Raw genomic sequence first — 18,071 nt, forward strand, 5'->3', positions numbered from 1 at the left:
GCAGGAGAAGAACAGGAACCACCGCCCACGGGGCGCTGGACAACCACCTCCTCGTATGATATATATATATATATGGTGGACACTCCCAAAGAAACCAATGGCGATGAGGCAATGGAGGATAACCCCTCAAGGAAGAAATCAAAGCATGGGCGTCATCGGCGCCGCTCCCAGCCCCGCCATAGCAATACCGGCACAGGAGACGAAAACAATCCGGATGGTGCCGAAGATGAATACAATCCCGATCAGCCTGCCTTCGAGCAAGCCGAACAGGAAGACGGGTAGGTTAGCCCAGACGAATAGGCGACAACCGAATACTTGGAGGAGGACAACTACATGCCCCCCTCCAAAGACGAGGTGAGCCTCGGTGACATTGAATTCGGCGTGCCTGAGGATCCCGTAGAGCAGGAGCACTTCAAGCGCCAGCTTATGGCCACTACAAGAAGCCTGAAAAAGAAGCAGCAGCAGCTCCAAGCTGATCAAGATATGCTCGCAGACAGATGGACCGAGGTCCTGGCAGCCGGGGAATACGGACTCGAGCGACACCCCAAAGGTTACCCAAAACACAAGTTGCTACCTCAACTCGAGGAGGATGCCTAAGGCCCACACTACCAGCACAGGACGAGGCTGACCGGCCACCTCGTGGCCGGGATAAAACGGCGTATCAGCCCGAATACCAGCCCGCACCCCCACGCCAATACACTACGGGCCGGGGCAATAGGCAGGACCTGCGAGATATACTGGAAAACTAGGCAGGACAACCAAGATCGATCTACGATCGCGGGGGCGCGCCCCAACACGTGATGATGATCGTCATGCCGGATACACTATCAACATGTCCGGCCAGGCCGAACATAGCCGACCAGACCTATTCGAACTTCGTAGCAACATAGCCCGACATAGAGGCGCCGCACACCCCCTCTGCTTTACTGACAAAGTGATGGATCACGAATTCCCAGAAGGGTTTAAACCCGTAAACATCGAATCATACGATGGCACAGCAGACCCCGCGGTATGGATTGAAGATTTCCTTCTCCACATTCACATGGCCTGCGGTGACGATCTACATGCCATCAAGTATCTTCCTCTTAAACTCAAAGGACCGGCTCGACACTGGCTGAATAGCCTGCCGGCAAATTCCATCTGCAGTTGGGAAAACCTGGAGGACGCGTTCCTCAACAACTTCCAAGGCACCTACGTGCGACCACCGGATGCTGACGACTTGAGTCACATTACCCAACAGCCCAGAGAGTCAGCCAGGAAATTCTAGACTCAGTTCCTAACTAAAAAGAACCAAATTGTCGACTGTCCAGACGCCGAAGCCTTGGTGGCTTTTAAGCATAATATCCGCGACGAGTGGCTCGCCTGCCACCTCGGCCAAGAAAAAACGAAGTCCATGGCGGCCCTCATGACACTCATGACCCGCTTTTGTGCGGGCGAGGACAGCTGGTTGGCTCGCAGTAGCACCACGCCTAGAACCTCCGGCACTTCAGATGTCCGCGATAGTAACGGCAAGCCACGGCGCAACAGACACAAGCGTCGGAAAAATGGCGACAACACCAAAGACACGGCAGTCAACACCGGATTCAGTGGCTCAAAATCCGGTCAGCGGAAAAAGCCATTCAAAAGAAACAATCAGGAATCGTCCAGTCTGGACAACATACTTGATCGCTCGTGCCAAATTCACGGCACCCCTGATAAGCCAGCCAACCACACTAACAGAGATTGCTGGGTGTTCAAACAGGCCAGCAAAATAAATGCCAAAAACAAGGACAAGGGGCTGCACAATGACGATGACGAGGAGCCCGGGCGTCCGAACACGGGGGGACAAAAGAAATTTCCTCCCCAGGTGAAAACAGAAAATATGATCTATGCCACCCACATTCCCAAACGGGAACGAAAGCAAGCACTAAGGGACGTCTATGCGATGGAGCCAGTCGCCCCAAAGTTCAATCCATGGTCAGCCTGTCCGATCACTTTTGATCGTAGGGATCACCCTACCAGCATCCGTCACGGCGGTTCAGCCGCATTGGTCCTTGACCCAATCATCGACAGATTCCACCTTATGCGAGTCCTTATGGACGGTGGCAGTAGCCTGAACCTGCTTTACTAGGACACAGTGCACAAAATGGGCATTGATCCTTCAAGGATCAAGCCCACTAAAACCACCTTCAAAGGTGTAATTCCAGGAGTAGAGGCCCGTTGTACGGGCTCCATAACACTGGAAGTGGTCTTCGGATCCCCAGATAACTTCTGAAGTGAGGAGTTAATCTTTGATATCGTCCCTTTCAGTAGTGGCTATCATGCACTGCTCGGACGAACCACATTCGCTCGATTCAATGCGGTACCACACTATGCATACCTCAAGCTCAAGATGCCAGGACCTCGCGGGGTTATAACAGTCAATGGAAACAAAGCCCGCTCTCTCCGTACAGAAGAGCACATTGCAGCCCTCGCGGCAGAAGTACAACACAGCCTTCTCCGGCAGACCGCCAATTCAGCGACAACAACCCCGAGCTCCGCCAAGCGAGTCCGGAGTACTCTGCAACAGGATCGCCAGGCACGCCAAGAGCATGACTAGCAGTCTGGCCTCCGCCCTAGCCCCATCCAGACAACATTTGTGCCGCGCGTACACAATTACGCACTTAAAATACCATGGGCATAGGCGGAGGCGCAACGGTGATGCGGTCCATAGTGCGGTTCAACCGCGACAATACCCGCATACTTTAAATAACCTTCTTTCTCTTTCAGGACCCTACTTTCGGGCATCCTCTTCAGAGAACCAGATCATCGGGCTTATCACAGGAGGGAAAACCAAGGAGGCAAAAGGCTTTGCGCACACAGGGAATGCCGAGGTGGTATCTGTCAATGATCGTTATACCTATTTTACATACCCACATGCGGCCCGCCCTTGGATAGGACATGTCAAATAGTCCTATTTGCTTCTGCTTAACGCATTAATTGTACACATACGCTTGGACGTATTAGCTAACAATGGGAAATAATATATAGCATCAGCTTATCATTCCTAACTTCACATTTTCCCTAAAAATGTTTATTTAATATCGCATCCGTACACTTTGGTACGTTCAGTTTGCCAGGGGCTTATTATGGTGCCCCATAATACGGCAAGATAAGTCCGAACACTTTTGACAGCGCGCCACCCCGAACTTATAACATTATATGCATCAGCTCCGAATCATGTCTTGGGTCAATAGTTGGGTTTGCCCGGCTCCCTTGTTTTGGTACCTTATGTTCCGTTATATCGGCTAAGGTAGCGCAGGGAGAACTACTGCGATTGTGTCCCGGTTCTTCCGAACAAGAACCTTAGTAGAGAAAGCCGAAAACTGACTGTCATGATGCGGCGAGAGCTGGTCGCTGTTCGAGAGGTCTTAAATCCCTAAAGATTTTCTCCGCTTCAGGCGAGGAATCGGCCTTGTCCGATTTAGGCGTGTATAGCACCCCAATTCGGTTTTCCGAATTCTAGGGGTTTGCCGAAATTTAAAATTGTAGACTTCTATGGCTAAGTGAGAGTTATAAAGCCACATAGTCCGATTGCCTTGTTCGCTGTGCCGAACACCTCCTTCGAGGACCAAAAATTTGGATAAAGAGTGTTTGGGTTTTCCATGAACACCCCAGTACTAGTTACGTGGGGGCAGAAGCACCTTCGAGGACCAGAAATTTATAAATAGCCGCATAGAAGGTAATATTTTAAATCAACAAAGCACCAGACAGCGCAAATGAACTAGTTTTCATATTACAAAGATAACATGAGTACATTCACTCAAAGATCACGTCCTTGGTACATTCATCGGCCACGAGGCGAGCGCCTTTCATAACGCCATCATAATATTTCTCAGGGTAGCGATGCGCCTTGCCCTCTGGCGGTCCATCCTTCACCAGCTTCTCTGCATCCAGCTTGGCCCAATGCATCTTCGCACGGGCAAAGGCCCGGCGGGCACCCTCAACACAAACGGATTGCTTGATAACTTCGAGCCGTGGATAGGCATTTACCATCCGCTTTATAAGGCCGAAGTAGCTGTCGGGCAGGGGCTCACCAGGCCACATCTGGACTATGAAGTCCTTCATGGCCACTTCGGCCGCTCTGTGGAGCTCAACCAACTGCTTCAGTTGGTCACTCAGAGGCATTGGGTGTTCGGCTCCAGCATACTGGGACCAGAACAGCTTCTCCGTCGAGCTCCCCTCCTCGACACGGTAGAACTCCGTGGCATCTAATATGCTGCGTGGCAGATCTGCGAATGCCCCTGGAGAGCTCTGAATTCAGGTAAGTAAAAGAAATGTCTCCTCCACATGCTTGCTTTGCATAATGAATGCCTTACCCGCCGCTATCTTCTTGGCCGCCTGGATTTCCTGCTCGGCCTTTTGGGCTTCGGCCCTGGCGTCTTTCGTGCTCTGAAGGGCCTTCGCAAGCTCAGACTCTTTCGTCTTGAAGTCACGCTCCAAGGACTCGAACTTCTTGCCGAACTCCTGGAGCTCTTGTTGTACCTCGCCCACCCTAGCATCTTGCTTTTCACGCTCAATATGCTCCGTGGCCGCCTTGTCTTTGGCCTCGGATAGCGCTTTCTTCAGAGCGCCACTTCGGTCGTGGCCCCTATTAAAAATCATGACTCTTTTTCTTAGCATCACCAATTTTTTCCCTCTATATGACACATGAACGGGGTATCACTTACCTTTGTTCTCTTCGAGATGCCTCTTCGTGAGGCCGAGCTCCTCTTCGGCCTGCTTCAGGTCCTGTTCGAGTCCGACGACCTCTGTTGTACGGGCAGCAGCGGCAAGCAGCACTGCCTGCTTATTCACATAGACACACATTGTTAGATGCCTGCGGTTTAAAGTTGACCCTCCGTTTGGCTTTTCTTTCCGAACACCAAACAGAGTATCAGGGGCTACTATCTATTGGGTGATAATTTCTCACACTTTTGATTACTTACCTCAAAGCCTGTCAGGAGGCTGGTGTAGGCTTCGGTCAATCCACTTTTGGCAGGCTGAACCTTCTGAATCACCGCACTCATAAGAGTATGGTGCTCTTCACCCATGGAAGCGCCGCGAAGCACTTCCAGCAAACTATCCGACGCCTCTGGCGCAACGGAGGTCATCGGCACGGTCGGCTTACCCTCCCTAGCGAGGGGATGTGCACCCAAATCCGGAACCTTTGGAGGTTCCGGTGCAGTGTCCGGCTGGGAGCCAAACTTGCTGCGGCTCTCATCAGCATAATCCATGGGGATCTTACTCCCCATGTGCCCAGCATCTGGAATTTCTCCTTGGGGCGTCTCCAGAGCCGCCTCCCCCTGCTCAGGTACCCTTTGGGACCACACCTCCGTGTCACCCGCAGGCCGAGGGGAGGTGGCCATTGGGAGCGAATTCATTGCTGAATCGCTCAGAGACCCATCCGAAGAGGATACCTTGGGATGGGACCTGGCCGGACTGCATATGCATGTTCGGCGTTATAACAAACTATGAAGCTAAGTCACACTAAAAGTATTACAGAGTGCGGATACTTATGATCTCGCCAGGGGCTTGCCCCTGGGTAGCCACTCGTCCTCGCTATATGAGGCAGTTGTGGAGTGGTCCGGAGGAAGGGCCCATCCCTTCTTGGACCCTTTGCCTCCCCGGAAAGGGTGGCCTTCCTCTTCTTCCTTCCTCATTTTCGGGGAGAGGGTTTTCCTCCTCCTTCTCCTTATTATCGTTGGAGGAGTGCGCCTCGGTGTCTTCGGATGATGAGTCCGGCACCACGTTGCGTTGGGAACTTCTTCTGGTCCCCGTGGCCTTTTTCTTGGCCTTCTTCTCCGGCATCTCATACGGAGTTCGTCTGCTGGGTCCTCAGGCAACGGAGCCGGACAGTCAATCCGCTCCGCCGTTGCCACATATTCCTGTCAAAATCAGCATAGTGGCCTAAGTTTCTCCCATGAATACCCTGAGGAAAGGCACATCTTGCGAAATGTAGAATGCTTACCGCATTGGCCTGATGCCTGGCGCTGAGTCCGCGATCCTCGGAGGTGGGGGGAGGAACTTCGCTGGCCTTGAACAACACCTTCCAGGCGTCTTTGTGCGTCGTATCAAAGAGCTCTTGCAGTGTCTGGTGTTGGGCCGCGTCGAACTCCCACAGGTTGAATGCCCGTCTCTGGCACGGGAGAATCCGGCGAAATAACATGATCTGGACCACATTGACCAGCTTCATATTCTTGGTTATCATGTTTTTGACGCGGTTCTGGAGTCCGGTCAGCTCCGCGGATGCGCCCCAGGCCAGGCCCTTCCTCTTCCAGGAAGTGAGCCACACCGGGATGCCGGATCGGAATTCGGGGGCCGCCACCCAGTTGGCATCGCGCGACTCAGTGATGTAGAACCATCCCGATTGCCACCCCTTCATGGTCTCCATGAAGGAGCCTTCGAGCCAGGTGACGTTTGACATCTTGCCCACCATAGCGCCACTGCATTCCGCCTGCTAGCCGACCACTATCTTTGGCTTTACGTTGAAGATCTTTAGCCACAGGCCAAAGTGGGGCCTGATGCGGAGAAAGGCCTCGCACACGACGATAAACGTCGAGATGTTGAGGATGAAGTTAGGGGCCAGATCATGAAAATCCAGCCCGTAATGAAACATGAGCCCGCAGACAAATGGGTGGAGGGGGAATCCCAGTCCGCGGACGAAGTGGGCGAGGAACACGACACTCTCGTGGGGTCCCGGAGTCGGAATAATCTGCCCTGCATCCGGGAGCCAGTGCGCGATATCTGCGGCCAAGTATCCGGCCGCCCGGAGCTTCGTGATGTGCTCCTCCTTGACGGTGGAGGCCACCCACTTGCCTCCCGCTCCGGACATGTTTGGCCATGTGGAGAAGGCGAGAACTAGGGCGCTTGAGCTCGAGGGTGCGAGAATGGATGAGCAAAGAAGGAAGACGGCGCGGGTAAAAATGGGAGGTCCTTATCCCTTTATAGAGGTGGCGAAAATGGTGCGCCTCCCCGCTTGCCTGAGGGAATCGCTTATTTTCCAAGCGCCACGGTTGGGTTACCCATACCCGTATTGATGAGGATCCCGTGATAAGGGGACATGATCTCTACTTCGACAAGGCGTGCCAAAGAAATCGCCTCGCAATATGTGCGGTGGCTGGTTGTGGGAAAACGGTTCGAATAATGACTTGACCATGGTGTGATGTCACATTATCTAAAGTTGTTAGCAGATTATATTTGTGGAATATTGTTCTCTCTACGGTGGAATGCGGAAATTATCTTACAGAGCCGGACACGATCCTCAATCTACTTTGGAGTATCCGGAGATGGAACCCGCCTTGCAATGCCAAAGACAACCTGCGCGCTAGACTGATCGTCATTGAAGCCTGGTTCAGGGGCTACTGAGGGAGTCCTGGATTAGGAGGTATTCGGACAGCCGGACTATATACTTTGGCCGGACTGCTGGACTATGAAGATATAAGACTCAAGACTTCGTCCCGTGTCCGGATGGGACACTCCTTTGCGTGGAAGACAAGCTTGGCGATCCGGATATTAGATCTCCTCCTTTGTAGCCGACTCTGTATAACCATAGCCCCCTCCGGTGTCTATATAAACCGGAGGGTTTAGTCCGTTGGAGGAGAACAATCATAATCATCATAGGCTAGCTTCTAGGGTTTAGCCTCTACGATCTCGTGGTAGATCTACTCTTGTAATACTCATATCATCAAGATCAATCAAGCAGGAACTAGGGTATTACCTCCATCGAGAGGGCCCGAACCTAGGTAAAACATCGTGTCCCCTGCCTCCTGTTACCATTAGCCTTAGACGCACAGTTCGGGACCCCCTACTCGAGATCCGCCGGTTTTGACACCGATAGGGGGTGCGGGCACCCGGGGGTGGGAGATGCGGGTGCTCGGGGTTGGCTGGGCGAAATGGCCCAGGGGTGCGGGTGCCCGGTGGTTCGAGGTGCGGGCACCTGGTGGTCTTTGGGTTGGGCGGAAATTTTGGGGGAAAAGCAAAATTCCGTGGATTTCATGGTCGGAAGGGTGGGGATTGTTGGGGAGTGGCTAGATCCACTTGCCAAACATCAAATCCATGGACCAAAACAACCAAATCTCACTAGATCCAAAAAATTGCAAGAAAATTTTTTGGGGTTATTTTTGTGGGGATTTTCGAATTTGGACGAAAAACAACAAAATCAAGCTAGCAAATGGGGGGATGGGACTCCAAGATATGAATAAACCTTGCTCATGATACCAAGATGTTGTAGGGTCAAACCCTAGAGGGGATCTTTTCACACAAGGAGGGGGAAAAGGAGGAAGAACACTCAAGAACATAAGGAACAAAACACTCAAAGAAACCCAAATATCACATCCACTAGAGTAGCATACATGAGATCCACAAGATTACATGATCAATTCAAGGAGAGTAGCACTAGGTAAGTTCTTCCCACTAGATGAGGTCTTGATGATGATCTTCTCCAAGAGGAGGCCTTGACAATCCAAAGGTTTCTTCCCTAGGTGGGGGCTTGATCTCCAAAGAGGAGGGGATACAAGGAGCAAAGCTCACAATGTTTTCTCTAATACTTTGCTAACCTTCCAGATGAGCTAGGGGATGGATATGTAAAGCCTAGGGACAAAACATGGGGAAAAAGGGATACAAAGGATCAAAAAGTCCCTAAAATGCGTGGCTACGGAGGAGGAGTCCGGGCACCCGGGGTGGAACCGGCCAGGCACCCGGACCGGTCAAGGGCTCCGGAGGGGGGCGGACCGGGCACCCGGGGAGCCAAGGCCCGGGCACCTGGGGTGGCCGCATGCGGCTGGGAGGGGCAGGCCGGGCACCCGGGGTTGAGGGACCGGGAACCCGGTGGTGGTGTTGGAGCAGCCCAGGTCCGGCCGGGCACCTGGGGCCAGTTGGCCGGGCACCCGGGGTGGGCTGGCTGAGGCCCGGAGGAGGGGGCCGCGCACCCGGGGCCGGCTGGCGCACCTCCAAGGCAGAGGTCGGGCACCCGGGGCCAAGGAGGCCGGGAACCCGGGGTGTCCAGGGGCTGTGGCCCTTGCTTCTTCTCTTCTTTCCCTTGCTTCATGGTCGCTCGAGTCTCCGTCCTCTCCTTCTCACTATCATCTTCTTGGTACCTAAGCATGAACAATGTTTCCGATGATGGTAGAATCCAATTCTTACACGAACCCAAACAAGACTCGAATAGGAAGGAAGTAACCTCGTTCTCGATGATGCATGCATGTGCTCTTGTCATTGGCCCTCTTGGTGCTTGTGGTGGTGATGGAGTGTCGGTGCGGGTAGTCGAGGGGTGCTCCACATCACGTGTGGATGATGGATGGTGGTGCTGGTGGTGGCACAGTGGCGCGCCGCCACACTGGCCTGGCTGCCGCAGCGGCCGGTGGTGGAGAAGGTGGGGTGAGGGAGATGGAGATATGCTAGGCCCGAGGGGAATTGAGGCTGCGCTAGGGATTTTGATCCCCTCCGATCAGATCTGCCACTTTGCGGTTTGGCCCTCCTACTTCTCTTCTTTATTTCCAAATTGATCCTGCCATCTATCACTTGGCCCCTCTGATTGCTTCTTTTCTTCTTGCTCAGGTCCTTGACTCCATCACTTGATCCTTTTAGGAAGAGTTTTGTGCCTTTTCGCATTTTTCTACAAAATAAACAAGTGACGAGTAAACGATCTTTTTATATGATTTTCAACCAAATGCACAATAATTCATAGCTAGAATTGATGGTCAGATCATAACAAATGGTTTTCAACCAAATGATCACGAAGAGTACCTTTCATGGGCATTGAAGGTCGACAAAATCTTTCGTTTGCACAACTATGAGGAAGAGAAGAAGATCGCTATGTCATCCCTTGAATTCCAAGACTATGTACTCATTTGGTGGGAACAAGTCCTTGAGCGCCGAGAGGCAAGAGGCGAGCCACCCATCACAACATGGGATCAAATGAAGGATGTCATGAGAGAACGCTTTGTGCCAACATAATACAACCGCAACCTCTTCAAGAAACTCCAACTCCTCAAGCAAGGAACAAAGAGCGTTGAAGAATACTACAAGGAAATTGAGATTGCCATGATAAGAGCCAATGTCATGGAAGATGATGAGCAAACTATGGCCCGTTTTTTGAATGGACTCAACCATCCTATCAAGAAGATCGCCGACTTCCAACCATACTCCAACCTCATTGAGCTAGTGCATCAAGTTGCCAAAGTGGAACGTCAAGTGCAAGATGACTTCAAGTACGCCAAGTACTCTTCCAAGAGCTATAGCTTCTCCAACACCAAGCTTCAACCACTACAACGACTCCTACCTCGACAAAAGCTTCACCAAGCAACGGCGACAAGTACAAGAAGACTTCGACAACATCAAGTCATCTTCCTATGACAAGCAACTTCAATCCAAGGGCTTCATCATCTACAACTCCACCGGATGAGACCATCAAGACAAGTTCCATCAAATGCTTCACATGTGGCGGCCGAGGCCACAAGTCCTTCGAGTGCACCAACAAGTGCACCATGATTCTCAATGACGATGGAACCTATGACTCCATGAGTGAAGAGGAAATGGAAGCCCTTGAGCAAGTGGCCATGCACCGCCAAGTGAACAAAGATGAAGACGATCAAGTATTTTGTGATGAAGATTCGAGCCCCGCTCTTGTTGTATCCAAGGTTTTGACTCTTCAACATCAACAAGATGAAGGCCAAAGATGCCATAACTTCCACACCAAGGCCGGCATCAATGGAAGGTCCGTGAAGGTCATCATCGATGGAGGGAGTTGACATAACTCGGCAAGTGAAGAGCTATGTTCCAAGATCCAATTGGTCAGGATGAAGCACCCACACCCCTACAAGGTCCAATGGCTAAGAGACTCCGGCACTATCCAAGTCGAGCATATGGTACAAGTTTCCTTCAAGATTGGAGCATAAGAAGACACTTTGGAATGTGATGTCATTCCGATGTCCGTTTGCCACCTCCTTCTTGGACGACCATGGCAATTTGGCCGAGGCGTCATCCACAACAGGCAAACTAATCACTATAGCTTCAAAATAAAGGGAAATGAGTATGTTCTATGACAAATTTCTCCAAGTCAAGTGAGCGCCGACAAGCAAGCCACCCATCATGGAGAAAATAATGAGAGAGAGAACCACCATAAAGAGAGTGAGCGCCACAAGCCAAAATCGAGTGCCTCCACGATGAGCGAGAAGAAGAATCTAGTCCTTTTTGCCACCAAAAGTGAGATGAGAGAAGTGTGTGAGAACCCATCAAGTGTTATGCACTATGTCCTTTTGTGCAAGGACAAGGCACCAAAAACTAACACCTCTCCTAATCTACCTTTAGTGTTGTCTTCTCTTTTGCAGGAATTCCAAGACGTTTTCCCCGATGAGCTACCTCTGGGACTACCACCAAGGTATCGAGCAGCGCATCGACCTCATACCCAGAGCCCCCCTTCCTAACAAGGCCCGAGGAAACCAAGGAGATCCAACGACAAGTACAACAACTCATTGACACTGCGCCATGTATGAGAAAGCTTGAGCCCATGTGCCGTACCGGTAATCCTTGTTCCTAAGAAAGATGGCACTTATCACATGTGTTCTGATTGCCGTCCCATCAATGCTATCACTATTAGATATCGTTACCCCATTCCACGCTTAGATGATATGCTAGATGAGCTTAGCGGAACCGCAATTTTCTCAAAGATTGATCTTAAAAGTGGCTATTACCAAATCCGCATACAAGAAGGTGATGAATGGAAAACCGCATTTAAGACCAAATTTGGCTTATATGAATGGCTTGTTATGCCAATGGGTTTATCCGAAGCACCCGGTACTTTCATGCGAGTCATGCATTTTGTTCTTCGCCCCTGCATTGGTGTATTTGTTATGGTCTACTTTCACGATATCTTTGTCTTTAGCAAATCCCTCAAAGATCATGTCACCCATCTTAGAACCGTTTTACAAACCCTTTGGAAAGAGCGCCTTTATGCTAATATGGAAAAATGCCTTTCTGGTGTTGATAAGCTTGTTTCTTGGGTTTTGTAGTATCTTCTAAGGGTGTGCATGTAGCTGAATCTAATATCAATGCTACTAAAACTTGGCCACAACCAACTAACTTGCAACAAGTGTGAAGTTTCCTTGGCCTAGCTGGTTTTTATCGTAGATTTGTGAAGGATTTTAGCACCATTGCTTTACCTTTACATGCTTTAAGTAAGAAGAATGCACCATTTGTTTGGGACCATCTCAAGATACCGCATTCAATGAGCTTAAGAATTGGCTTACGCATGCCCCTTTGCTTGCATTACCCAACTTTGAAAAACCATTTGAGATACATTGCGATGCTAGTGGGTACGGCATATGAGGTGTGTTAATGCAAGAGAAGCGCCCCATAGATTACTTTAGTGAGAAACTTTCCGGAGTGCAACTCAATTATCCCATATATGACAAAGAGCTTTATGCTTTAGTGTGAGTTTTGCACGAGTGGGAACATTATATTTGCCCTCATGAATTCATCATCCATACCGACCATGAAACTCTCAAGTATCTTAAGGGTCAAACTAAGTTGAACAAGCACCATGCTAAGTGGAGTGAATTCATAGAGTCTTTTCCTTATGTCATCAAGTACCTTAAGGGCAAAGAGAATGTTGTAGCGGATGCGCTTCCCGCAAACGCATCTTGTTACTAAACTAGAATTGGATGTCATTGGCTTTGAGCACATCAAAGACTTATATGCGCATGATCCTAGTTTTGCTATTCCATATACTAAATGTTGGACGCATACATCTTGGGAACGCTATTACCTCAAGGAAGATTATCTTATGAGAGCTAACAAACTATGTATGCTCGAGTCTTCTCTTTGTTTGTTACTTCTGCAAGAAGCTCCAATGGGACACTTTGGACGCGACAAGACATTCGCCACACACTCTAAGAACTACTTTTGGCCCAAGATGTTCCGCAACATCTCACGCTTCACCAACCGATGCTCGACATGTCGCAAACCTAAGTCAAAATCTCAATCCCATGGTCTTTACATGCCCCTTCCAATTCCATATCATCCATGGGAAGATATTAGCATGGATTTTGTGCTTGGTTTGCCTAGAACTAGAAATGGCAAAGATTTCGTGTTTGTTGTTGTGGACCAATTTTGTAAGATGGCTCATTTTATCCCATGCAACAAGATATACAATGCCTCACATATTGCAAATCTTTTTTGTAGGGAAATCTTGCGCCTCAATGGAGAGCCAAAGACGATTGTCTCGGACCGCAACATCAAGTTCTTGAGTTACTTTTGGAAGACTCCATGCGCCAAGATCGGAATCAAGCGCTTGTTCTCTTCGGCATACCATCCTCAAACCGATGGCCAAATGGAGGTGAAGAACCGAACGATCTCCACTCTACTTCGCGTGTTGATCAAGAGGAACATCAAGGAGTGGGAAGAGCGTCGACAACCATCTTCAACCGGAAGCAAGGCCGGTTACCCCCAACTTCATGAAAGGTTAAGTGTGATGAAGGTATCCATTCCATCATAAACTTTTACTTCCTTGCCGTTACATCTTGATAGCCCCACCATCTTTGCGAATACCCTCATACCTATTGAGACTAGCTATTCGAGTATTGTCGGGCTTCGTAAAAACTTGTGCATCATAGTGATACGATATCATATTGTTGCATCATTGGATATATCATATAGTGCAATTGCTTGCTCCCATGCATATCTTCTGATACTTATTTCATGTGATTGGTTGGGGATCAATAAGACAAGTGGAAAGGAAGAGAAGAGAAGAAAAGAAGCTTTTAAGCAAGAAAAGAAATATCATAAGCTTATAAGCAAAAGAGTGTGGAGCATGAAAACAGATACTTGTGCATGAGGATACATGGAATAGAACACATTCTTGTTGCATACAAATAGGTTGGTGCCAAGTGGTGAATCGTGCCCAAGTGTGGAATCAAGCTAGTGCTTTCCTAGTGTTTGTGCAACACGAGCTTAGTCTTTGTTAGGCAATTTTGTATTGCTCCTCCCTATAGTTGCACAAGCCCCATTATCTCGCCGTGTGTGTTTCTTTATTGCCCTCCTCCATATTTGTGATCACTTGCTTTGCATTTTGAGTCCTTTAGATTTATTTCAACATTTACAATTTCTTGGACTTCAATTTTCATGAATTTGTGTCACTTGTCCTAACCAAGCCACTCGATAAGCTTTACTTTGTAGGTGTGAGTGAACAAGTCTGGTACTAATTCCACTATTTTTCATTTCACATTGAGTGACATGGGATACATCCTCAACTTTGGGAAAAGGTAGCTTGGTATTGTTTATCTCATTTCCTACTCACCTTTGCTTGAGTATTGTGATGGATAGGCAAAGCACATCATCTCTAGTCTACAACCATGATGACGAGTTCGATGCCATGATGAATTTCATCGATGCCAAGGTACTCATCAACAACCGCAAGAGGTCTTCCTCATCTTCGAGAAGATGCTCAAGTGCAAAGACTCCTGAGTTGCCATCTTTGGCAAGTACACACAAGCATCAACATCGACAAGACCATGAAGCTCAAGGCCATCAAGGGCATGCCAAAATAATGGAAGAGCAGCATTCCGAGAGCATGTTGGCTTCTTTGCCAACCCCGTGCACATGGGCCTTCGACCCCTGTGCACACGGCCTCCTGCACCCCTGTGAGCACGGGCCATACAGAACAACACCATTGACCCTAAGGCTGCGGCTTATTCAATAACATGGGCATCTTCGCCTAGTGACTTCAAGGCATCTTCGCCTTCAGATACTCCACGAGCTCAAGTCCACTACTTCCATGAGCTACTTCGACTTCGTCAACACCGAAGAGAGTCCATTCTTTGGGACTCATGACCCCGAAGAGTACCTAGAGTGGGAGCACAAGATGGACGACTACCTCAAGATACATCAAGTCCCCTCTGAAGACCAAGTGAAGTGCGCCACAAGTACCTTCCATGACTACACGTTGATTTGGTGGCTTCACACACCTTCGAAGAGCTTCAACATTAGTTGCCCCAAGATGATGAAAGCCATGCGGCGAGAATTTGTGCCTTCCACCTACACGGAACATCTTCAACGCCAATTGGAGAACATCGTACAATGATCCAAGTCCCTCGACAAGTACTTCAAGAACATGAATAAAGCCTTGTGACGAGATGTTATGGACGACCCCATTTGGATGAAGTTCTACTTCACAAAGGGATTGAACAAAAACATCGCCAAGACTCTCTTCACCAACAACTACGAGTCCCTCGACGACATGTACTCTGGTGCTCTCAAGGCGGAGCAAGAACTCAAGAAGGCCAAGTAAACTCAACCCCAAGCACACTTCATGACGACAACGCTCCAACACGGCGAGCATGATGCTAGTACCACCGAGATGTCCAAGCCCGACGAGCTCCAAGATGACGTTCCCAAGTTCTAATTCATCGCCATCCCTCTTTGTGGCATTGACGATGCCGAGTCTACTATGACTATTTTTCAAGATGGTGCGGCGACAAGTATGACTATGGAGCAACTCAAGGACCAAGAATTGGAGGTGAGCGACATGGTGACAAGCAAGGATGATGCTTCCATCTTTGGAGGCGAGAGTTATGATGTGGCATCTTCGGTATTCATCCACAACGATGACTACGAGATGGTTGAGCATGGGATTTTCCCTTCGACCAAGGAGGCGTATGATGATGAGTTGAGTGACTTGTGCCACCATATTGAGAGTGAGAGTGACTTCACCACCAGCCCCATATATGATGAGATGCCCCCAATTCCCATGTGAGGAGAGCCACCACCACCACTTGAGTGATTGAGTGCCTCCACCACATGTGAGTTTGAGTGCACCTATCTTGAGGGAGTGAGTGAGCCACCACCACATAGAGAGAGTGAGGTAGTTGATATGGCATGTGAGGCCATTTCGATTTCTAACGACTTGACCTCTACCTCTATTGTGTCTTCTCATTTGATGCTAGGTCCCATATATGATGATGTGCCGATCCTCGAAGACTTTGTCCTTCCTTTGGACAAGACGATGGCCATGGTGGAATGTGATGCACCCCCCACATGGTTCCATCACGATGTTGACGTTGACCATGATTTGGTCTTTGCCACCTCACCTACACCACATTAGTGGAATGAGAAAGGTAACATAGGTTAAGGTGATGCTCTTGTCCCACTAGTGGACATTCTTGCTATTGATTGCTTCCATGATGTTGATCTACCTATTACCATGCTTCATGCTAGTGCGACTTCCTCATGCAACGATTTACCCATTTATGGTGAGTTTGATTATTGCCATGTGGAGTCTATTAGTAATGATGCCATGTTGCATAGGATTTCTTGTGTTAATTCTCTCGGTCACATCATGTTCAACAATCTACTCCCTTTCATAGGATTGCATGTGGAGTCTATTACCACCGCCCCCTTCGCGCAAAGATCCGTGCATTTCTTCTACATGGCCCTTATGAGTTTGATCAATCATATGTCATATTTGCAATCTCATCATAGTGACTATTCATATGCCATTAAAGTAAACCCAATTTGCACATATGGCATAGATGACAAACACATGGTTATTGGCATTTGTTTTTGTTGTGATGATATTGATATGCTCCCTTTGCATCATTTATCTCATATACCATGCCATGACCACCTAGCTTCGGACATGCATTGTTTGCCATGTTGTAAATTTTCTCCATATTATGCTTCCTCTATTGCACATGAGGAGACCCCATAGTTTCCTCGTACATTTTAGGAGATTTTGATCCATCCCATCTATTACATGATTCCCATGATTGTGTGCACCATATGCTCCCCATGAATAAACATGTTATTGATGTGCCATATACTTGCATTCTCAATTTGTGTCCCCATCATGTCATACATAACAACTATTCATTCATAATGGGATGGCATGTTCTTATACCATGCATCAAATTCCTTTAAGCAATGTCTATCTTGTGCTAACCATCACGCGCACATGCACATCATGACGGATGATGTGTACATTTACCACACACACACTTTCTTTGGCTTGTGTCTCTTTTGTGTAGGTACCCATGAATACTTGTCAACTTCACAATCCCATGAGTTGACGAAACGAGCTCTAGAGAGCAACGATGACTTGGGAACGCGTGATATGTTTTACCCACAGTTTCATCCGCGCAACGACTACGCACATTCCTTCTAGATGGCTCTCACTTGGTTATGGGTTATTGTCCATTATATATCATTTTCCCACATTGCCATGTTCACTTTGCATGATATGCTCATTTAAATGCCTTTGCCATGCATTTGTGACCCATGCTTTGCATTACACATGTTCATTGATTCTAGTACTTATATTTGCAAGCTTGGTGGAGATATTGCTTGTTATTGCCATGTTTGCCTTGTGTCCTATGCTTATGATGATCCTTTGATCACATCTTGTCTTCATGCTTGCCCTATGTCATGGGCATTACATATGCCTACTATTTGCCCACATGACCTGCTTGCCATGATTTCCTCTAGTATGTTGCATCTTCGCACTACTAGTTTGGATGACTTGATTGATATGATTGCCTATGTTGCATCACCAATAATTCATACTTCCTCGTTTCATGCGATTGATGACATCCATTTCCATGCTTGTCACATAATATACTTGATTGCCTCACACATGTTGAACAATTGCTCTTTCCATTGTGTTGAGTGCCACCATATCTTCACTATACCATATGCACATTATGCTTGGATTGTCTTGCACTTGCCCCATGTGTTTATACATCTCATTATATTTGGTGTTGTGCATGATTCCTATGCTACCATAGACATTTGGTGTTGTGCATTCTTGCTATCACATTGAAGTAGTTGCTTGCCCGATTGTCACACATATTAGCATCTTTACCTCACCTTACATGATTGTTTCAATGATGCCCTTGATTGTGCTCAATTTATATGGTCAAGTACCATGCCACACTTCTTTGTCAAACCATACGCTATGCTTGATGACAACACTTGTTGAGTGAATCGCCACTTGATTGCTTGGTTTTGCACTAATGCTAACGACATTTGTTTTTCCAAGTGTTTGTTGTCCTTGCTTCTTTTGAAGTAATTACAAGATGGTG

Source organism: Triticum aestivum, chromosome 4B, assembly GCF_018294505.1.
Source record: "Triticum aestivum cultivar Chinese Spring chromosome 4B, IWGSC CS RefSeq v2.1, whole genome shotgun sequence".
NCBI classification, from domain to species: domain Eukaryota; kingdom Viridiplantae; phylum Streptophyta; class Magnoliopsida; order Poales; family Poaceae; genus Triticum; species Triticum aestivum.